Source organism: Castor canadensis, chromosome 2, assembly GCF_047511655.1.
Source record: "Castor canadensis chromosome 2, mCasCan1.hap1v2, whole genome shotgun sequence".
In the NCBI taxonomy this organism is placed as follows: Eukaryota; Metazoa; Chordata; class Mammalia; order Rodentia; family Castoridae; genus Castor; species Castor canadensis.
This window is the reverse complement of record NC_133387.1, coordinates 47303035-47310243: the sequence shown is the minus strand read 5'-3', so window position 1 is coordinate 47310243 and position 7209 is coordinate 47303035. Positions and strand designations below refer to the sequence as shown.

The following is a 7209-nucleotide window of genomic DNA, read 5'->3' as shown; positions in this document are numbered from 1 at the left end:
GGGAAGGGATGCTGTCTGATTACATTTTGGAGCTGTCTGCGAAGCTTTAGGTGCTGTCCCTACTCGCCAAGTCGGAGGGAGGGAATGCACTTCCAGCTGGGCTTTAATTAAAACACTGAACGCAAGACACCAGTTTCTCTGAGAAAAAGTGTGGCTGGGAGATGTGTTTTGGTAAGCACCTTCGCGGCTGTCGGTCTCGCCTTCCCCCATTTCCACTGGGAATCGCTGTGGCCTTGGAAATCTGTGCGTCATCGTCCTAAGGGCAGTGATCCCGCAGCCCTGGTGGGAGCCCAATGTGCGTGAGTCTCATGACTTGTACCTTGCTGAGATGGTTAAACAGAGGCCCGGGAGCAAGACAGGAAATTACTCAGAAAATCAGAGACTCCAAAAAAGGCAGAAATAGAATGTTTGTTATTTGAGCCTCTACCACACCTAAGTGAGGGGCAGGAACAAGTAGCCAGCCATTTTCTTGCCTGGAATTGCCTTTCAAGCGAGCATTGTAGACTTACTGCAGTTGAGAGTTGTGAAAAATTGCTTCCAAACACTCCAGCCTAGCAGAAAGCATAGCAACAGCCAGGCACAGGGACTGCAGTAGGACATCCTTGGCTAACAGCCCAGGTGTGGGTGACTGTAGGTACCGGTGACTGTCTCTGAATGTACTTTTGTGCAGTTGTGGAAACTACAGAGAAGCATGTTACTCAGTGTTAGGCGAGCTGAAATAGGAACACACAGTGCAAATTGCATCCTAGGTACTAGAGAGAATGGGAATAATATTTCCTGATTATTTATAGTGCCAAGTTTACTCCAAAAGGTTTAGTGTAGAAAGAGGGCTTAAACTTTGCTCTTCTGACCATGCTTTTTAATAAAATCTGACACTCCCAGCACAAAGGCACTATGTTCTTTCCTTTGGAACCAGTTCTCCAAGATTTCTTAGGTTCTGGGGATCCAGTATTCCAGAAGAATACTCTAAAAATCCAACACCATCACTGGGATGTGTCTGGAATATGCTAGGGGGCCCTGTGGAGACTTTTCTGGCCTGTTCAGCTTTAGGCCCTGTTTTTTGAACCAGAGCATCTATTGCATCTCTTCCTTGTCTCTGTCCTTAGGTTCCTCTCCTCTTGGACCTTTGGGATGCTGTTTTCTCTAGTGTACTGTCCCTTTGAGGAGGAGAGGGTGCCTTTCCCCATTCCTAGTCTTTCTTCCTAATTTCCTAGGAAAATTTACCTGAGGTTGTTTGGCCATTAAAGGTTTACATCAGTAGGTATATTCACCGTTAGGGATATGAGCAGAGAAGAGAAAAACCTGTAGAGTTCTGATGCTTTTGGCCTGTGCTCCCCAGTTTCTGACTAACTTCTGAGATGGGGAATGGAAGGAACTTGGCATTTCGCCAAGGAAATATCTAGGAGGGGTGCTATGAACTTTCACCCCAGCATGACTTGCTTTCCAAAATACCCACTCCTGGGAATTGTGTTTACAGCCCCAGCAATAAGCTAAGTGTAGTGGCTGCATCTGTGATACCAGCTACACAGGAGGCCATAGGCAGGAGGATTGTGGTCTGAGGCCTGCCCTGGGAAAAATCAACAGATACCCTACCTGACAACTAACTAAAAAGCATAACAAGGGCTAGGGCCATGTCTTAAGTGGTAGCATGCCTGCTTTGCAAGTGTGAGGCTCTGAGTTTAAATCCTAGTAACACTAGAACAAAAACCACAAAACCCTTTCTAAGTCTACATTTAATCAATAAGCCTTTCCCTTGATTCCGAGCTGAGTCGTGCAGCTGTTGGGAATCCTTATGCCCTGTCCACATGCAGAAAGTTGTGTAGAGCAGTAATGTAAATGCACACAAAGCTATTAAACCCTGTCGTACCCAGGCTGTATGCACAGGCTTCACCCCGCTATCCTGTCTATCCCCGCTATCTTCCCCACTTTCTTTCTGACATTTCACCTAGCATCAGATGAAGGGGTCACACACATCTGTGGCAAACAGAAGTATATCCCTCCTTTCTTTGTTCTTCCTACATTTTGTTCCCCCAAATAAAAGGTTGATTTGAGAACAACAGCTAAACTGTATCTAGCACTTTGCCAGGCATTTCATTTTAAAATCTTTTGCATGTACTGATTTATTCATTTCTCACAAAAATCTTACAAAGCAGATAATGTTTGTAATCCTGTTTTATAGATGAAATTATAACGAAAAGATGTCAAGTAACGTCTTGAAGCGTGCTCAAGTTCTAGAGCCAGAATTTGAATGCAGTTCGCCTTTTTCATACTATAAAGTGATACTGTTGGTTTATGTTCTGATACTGAATACCAGGCCTTTTTCTTGTGTTACCTCTTTTTAATCTTTAGATAATCTCCATACTTTTCGTGTGATGAAATTGAGTTAAGTGATATACTAAAACTCATGATTAATACATGGCAGTGTAGGATTCAAATCAGGTCTAATGCACTCTAACACCAGAAAAAAGAATCCATTCCTTCTGGTTCCTGTCCTTTGTGGGAAATGAAAAATGGTAGACATGTCTATTTCTTTCAGGTTGGCTGCCTGATTTTGCTGTGAGTCATTGTTATTTTCTTGAAGCTGCAGGTGTAGCCATATTTTTTTTGCCACCTGATTGGTAACTGTGGGTAATCTGGAAACACATTGTCCCTTGAAATAATATATTCATTGGTTTGAAACTAATTGGCTAATTACATATAATACTTTGTAGATCTCAAAATCCCTGCAAATGGTTTCTCCCTTGATCAGGATCCTGTTTTACTAGAAACTTTTGTGGCTTCTACATCACCTAGAAAATGTAAAAACATGTTCTTTTGGGAACTTTGCTGGAATAGTGAACTTCTAGGGTTGATTATTTTTGAGAATTAACTCAGGTTAATTCAAAGAGAAACTCATTTTTCTTTGCAATGTATAAACTCTTGCCTAGGACCATGTGAAAAATTATCCCTCTTGACTGGGGATTTTTTGTGTACATCCTGGGATTGTTTCCTTTGTTTCTCTGTGCAGGAGGTCTGGCACCAGGTCAGAGTGAAGCTAGCCTTGTAACATAGATGCCACCTCCCAGGTACTAATCCTGAGGAGCCTGCAGGTTCATAGCACCCCTGATTCTTTTTTTGGAGAGGCTTTTTAAAGTCCAAAAGTGCCAGGGAGCTGACACAGGTGCTCTGATAATTTTTAGATGGTCACTGAGTCCACTAAGATTAATGCAAGATTTTATGTATTTGTGTGTAAATGCAGCTTTTTGGAAGAAATAGGGTATTTGTAACTGAAAACATATAAAGCACCACTGGTTTATGTGCATTATTTAAGGAAGGGGAGAGGTCCCGAGAACACTCTGCTGAAATGTGTTAAAGGCCAGGCCAAACTATTGTGTTAAGACTGGTCAAGAAAGAGACTGTTCTTGTTCATCAGGACCTTTCTGGCATCTAGGTGGCAGGAGCCACACACATGTGTGACAACACACACTGCAACCAACTGAGACCTCCAGGAGCAGCAGGCAGACATTCCTTGGAAGGAACTTGCCCTGTGCATAATCACAGCCTTGTTACTGATGTGCCCCAAATGGTCCCAATAGCCGTATAAGGTAGATATCTTTATCTTTGTATGCAAACAGGGACATAATTGGAAGACTCAGTTACTTGGCCAAGGCCACCTGAGGCCAGCTGGTAGAAGCGCTGGGTTGCAAATACAGATCAGCCTCGTTCCAAAGTTGTTTATTCTCTTCTGACTGCATCTCATTGTTTCTCTATCTACGTGGGTTGCTAGAAAGTATTGTTTAGTGTAGTGTTTTATTGTAGCAGCACTGAGTCCCCCAAGAACATGCTCACACACTGATAGGAAAAACTTAAAAGTGTTATCAAAGGGAACAAGAAAATTATACATCTCTCAGTGAGGAATAGGATAAGCAAGCCCTGGTTTCCTTGATGTGAGATGAAACTCCATGCCCGTGACTCTCATGTGTCACCAGACATCTTGCTGAATACTGAATGCATAGCAGCTCTTACCTAACACAACCCAAAGACTATCTGTTAGTCAAAACTTTCATCACTGCAAAGACGTATTACTTGCAGGCTGTTCAGTTGTCTGAGGCATACCTGATATAGTGGCTGTGTTGTGATCTGGAACACTGGGTCCATACTAAATCCTGGGAGGCTTCTACTTACCACTGAACCACTCTGAAGCAGCTGCTCTTGCTTTCAAAATATTACTCAAGGCTTAATATTTTTATACTTCCCTATTTTCTTGCTACAGTAGAATAACCTATTGTTTCATTTTGGAGTACAGAATAGCTAATGCCACCAGGATGGCAAATGCACAAAGCAGAAACTTCTGCTTAGTAACAGTACTGAGTCTCAGGCATGATAGAACATAGTTATCACTGATCAACAGATCAGCCTAGTGACATGTACCAGTGGCTTTCAATATTTTTCTTCTGTCCTATGACCCCTAAAGAATTTTGAAAAATTCTGTTGCTTGGCTGTCACCACAAACTTTAGGTTGACATCTCATGTTTTTTATCATAAATTTAAAGAGTTACAATGAATGCGATTTTCTGTATATTGTAAACTTTGACATTTAGAAAGAAAATGACATCATTCATATAATCCAACTAAAATCTAAACAGTATAGTAATTTCAATGCAAAAAGTACTTGAAGAAGTTCTTTAGCAAAGGGATTTTTTTTGTCAAGCATCACTAAGATTTGGGATTTTCTGGGGTTTTTTGTTTGTTTTTTTTTCAATAGAAGTGTGGAAGAAGGGCCTTTGGAGGTCCTTTGAAGATGGAGGTAGGAAAGGAGCCCTGAATAATTCTGCAACCACAGGCATGTGGTACTCCCACAGTCAGTTTTAGGAAAGAATACAGAAGCTGCAGATCTGGAAATTCATGTCATTAGTTCTTCCCACTTGTGCACTCTCTTTAGAAAGCCTTTGTGGGGCCAGTGGTGTAAAGACCACATATTTAACTAGCAGAGGTGCCATGTGCTATGGTCAGCATGGGATGGTCACTGGCATCAGGCCTACTGCTTTGTTGTCTTTGTGGCTTATGATAGCAATGGGTAAGAAGGGAAGGAACTGCACAGAGCCAGAGTCGGTCCCATTTGCTGCTCTCAAGTGAAGGTGACTGTGCAGCTAGCTCTTTCCTCTCTTTAATGATTTTCAATAAGAGATGGGGCCATTCCAAATGTGTTTTTAGATCAGTATTTCTCAGCTGGGAGCACTTTCCAATGATGGTGAGAACATTTGACAATGACAGGAGACATTTTTGCTCATCACTATTGGGCAGAGGGCCTGTTACTGGCATCCAGTAGGGATAGGTCAGGGCTGCTGCTGAGCACTCTGCAATGCACAGGGTAGCTCCCACAGCAAAGAACTATCTGGCCTAAAATGTCAGTGATGCCAAGGTTAAGATGTTCTGGTTTTCTCACTGAAAATTTCCCTGTGTAATTTAAGTCCATTTCTTTGAACTTTTTATAAGATAATATGAGCATGACATCCAAAAGACATCATAAAGTAATGGGAACAAAAGATGAGATGTCCTGCTTACTACCTATGTGGGCCTAAGTTTACTCATTTCTTAAGTGGGGCTAATGATGCCTGGCTTACAAAATCACTGAGAAGATTACAAACAATGAGGACACCAAGTCTAGTATATGGTGCATATTCAATGTGTGAAGATGCTTTTTATTATCCAACAGTAATTATCATGTTCTAGCCTCCTCTTCTGTGGGATGAATGTGATTTTGCCATTGTTTGAACCAAAGGCAAGCATTTTTTTAAATGATACTTATGTATGTACATACCTCCTTCCCTTCAGACTCTAGGCTCCTTGATACTTCCTTTTATCTTCCAGCAGAGGGTCTTACACATAATACACATAGAACATAACTAAACAAGCTTTAGTTGATCTGAAATATTAATCATAACAAATCTCACTTAATTTTCTTTTTCTTAGGAGACCAAATTCCTCCCCCTTGGACCATTTTAGTGTATTTAGTAGAAACATTCACTTTCTAACAGAGAAGAGGGAACGTGAACAATATCAAAATACATTGTGTCTATATATGAAGATAGGGTATGAGGAACCCATTGAAAGCTGCTGAAAGTTAGACAAAGGGAACAGGGAAAAGAGAGCAATGAAGGGCATTAATCTGATCTAAGTACAATAGATGCATTTGTGAAATACCAGAGCAAAGCCTTTTTGTACAATTAATAAACACTAATTTTTAAAAAGTAGTGTAAAAAAAACCCATTCTCTTCTTAAAATGCAGCACCCTTTGTGTATCTGTTCCCAGTGTGAATGTGGGATTGGCGATGCCTAGAATTCTGGATGCTTTGTCTTCCAGAATCACCATCCACCCTGAGGAGCATTTCTGCTGGGCCAAGGGGAGCCTTGGGAACCTTTTGTTCTGGAAATGATAGGCAGTATGGTTTGGGTCTTGTGTTTTTCTCTATGATCCCTGCAGGCCAATTCTGATCTGACCTTGATCTGACACTTTGCCTTTGAACGGTCCAGTGCTTTGGTTCCATTCTAGTGGGAGGAGGAGGGGAATTTTGATTCATTATCAGATTTACACTTTATTCTAATGTTCAGAGTGAAGCCATGAGATTACTGAGTGTGTTTGAAATAACTCTAATGAACAAATGATGACACATTGTATACCTTTTGCCTGTATCAGTTTCCCTTTTAGGATGTACCCTTGATGTCTGCTTGGACCTGAAATAGCACCCATTTCTTTGTTACAAGATGAAGGTTTTACTGATAGAATTGGAATAAAGTCCCCTCCTTTAGAACATCCAGTAAGATCCTAAAGTGTACCATATGGAAGCGTTTAAATGTTTATCAAGTTGTTGAGTGTCGGACAACAGTCCAGATGACCTGAGAGTCTGTCTCAGAACCAACTTGTGGAAGGCCAGTAGTTGGTGGGTTTGGATGACTGAAAGGGCAGCAGGTCCAGTGGGGAATGTGTTTTGACACAGTGTCCTCTTTTAAAATAATGTGCCTCTCCTGTTTCACCATCTGCCCCATTAGTATCAAAATAGCAAGGACTTATGGGAACTGGTATGTATTTTGTGGAAGAAGAATAACAAAACAACTTCTCTGCTTGCTTCCTTTAAAAGTGTGACTTTGTTCACTTTCAGAAGGTATAGGTTTCCCTGACTTGGAAAGAGGATTTTCCTGTTTGAATGCCTTTGGGCTCAGAGGAGATGG

At 41.4% G+C, this 7209-nt stretch overlaps 1 protein-coding gene across 6 annotated transcripts in view; it reads left to right on the top strand.

Annotated features, from left to right (window-relative positions):
- Positions 1-7209, top strand: part of Dync1i1 (dynein cytoplasmic 1 intermediate chain 1) — a 312827-nt gene that overhangs the window by 863 nt on the left and 304755 nt on the right. Inside the window, exon 1 of one of the 6 annotated variants that reach the window (XM_074064706.1) lies at positions 29-171. The exons of 4 other annotated variants lie outside the window; for them this stretch is intronic. The gene's annotated coding sequence lies outside the window, so the exon portion shown is untranslated. Of the gene's footprint in view, positions 1-28; positions 172-276; positions 296-7209 lie in introns of those variants that run through there. One more of the 6 variants, XM_074064708.1, reaches the window with a different exon arrangement.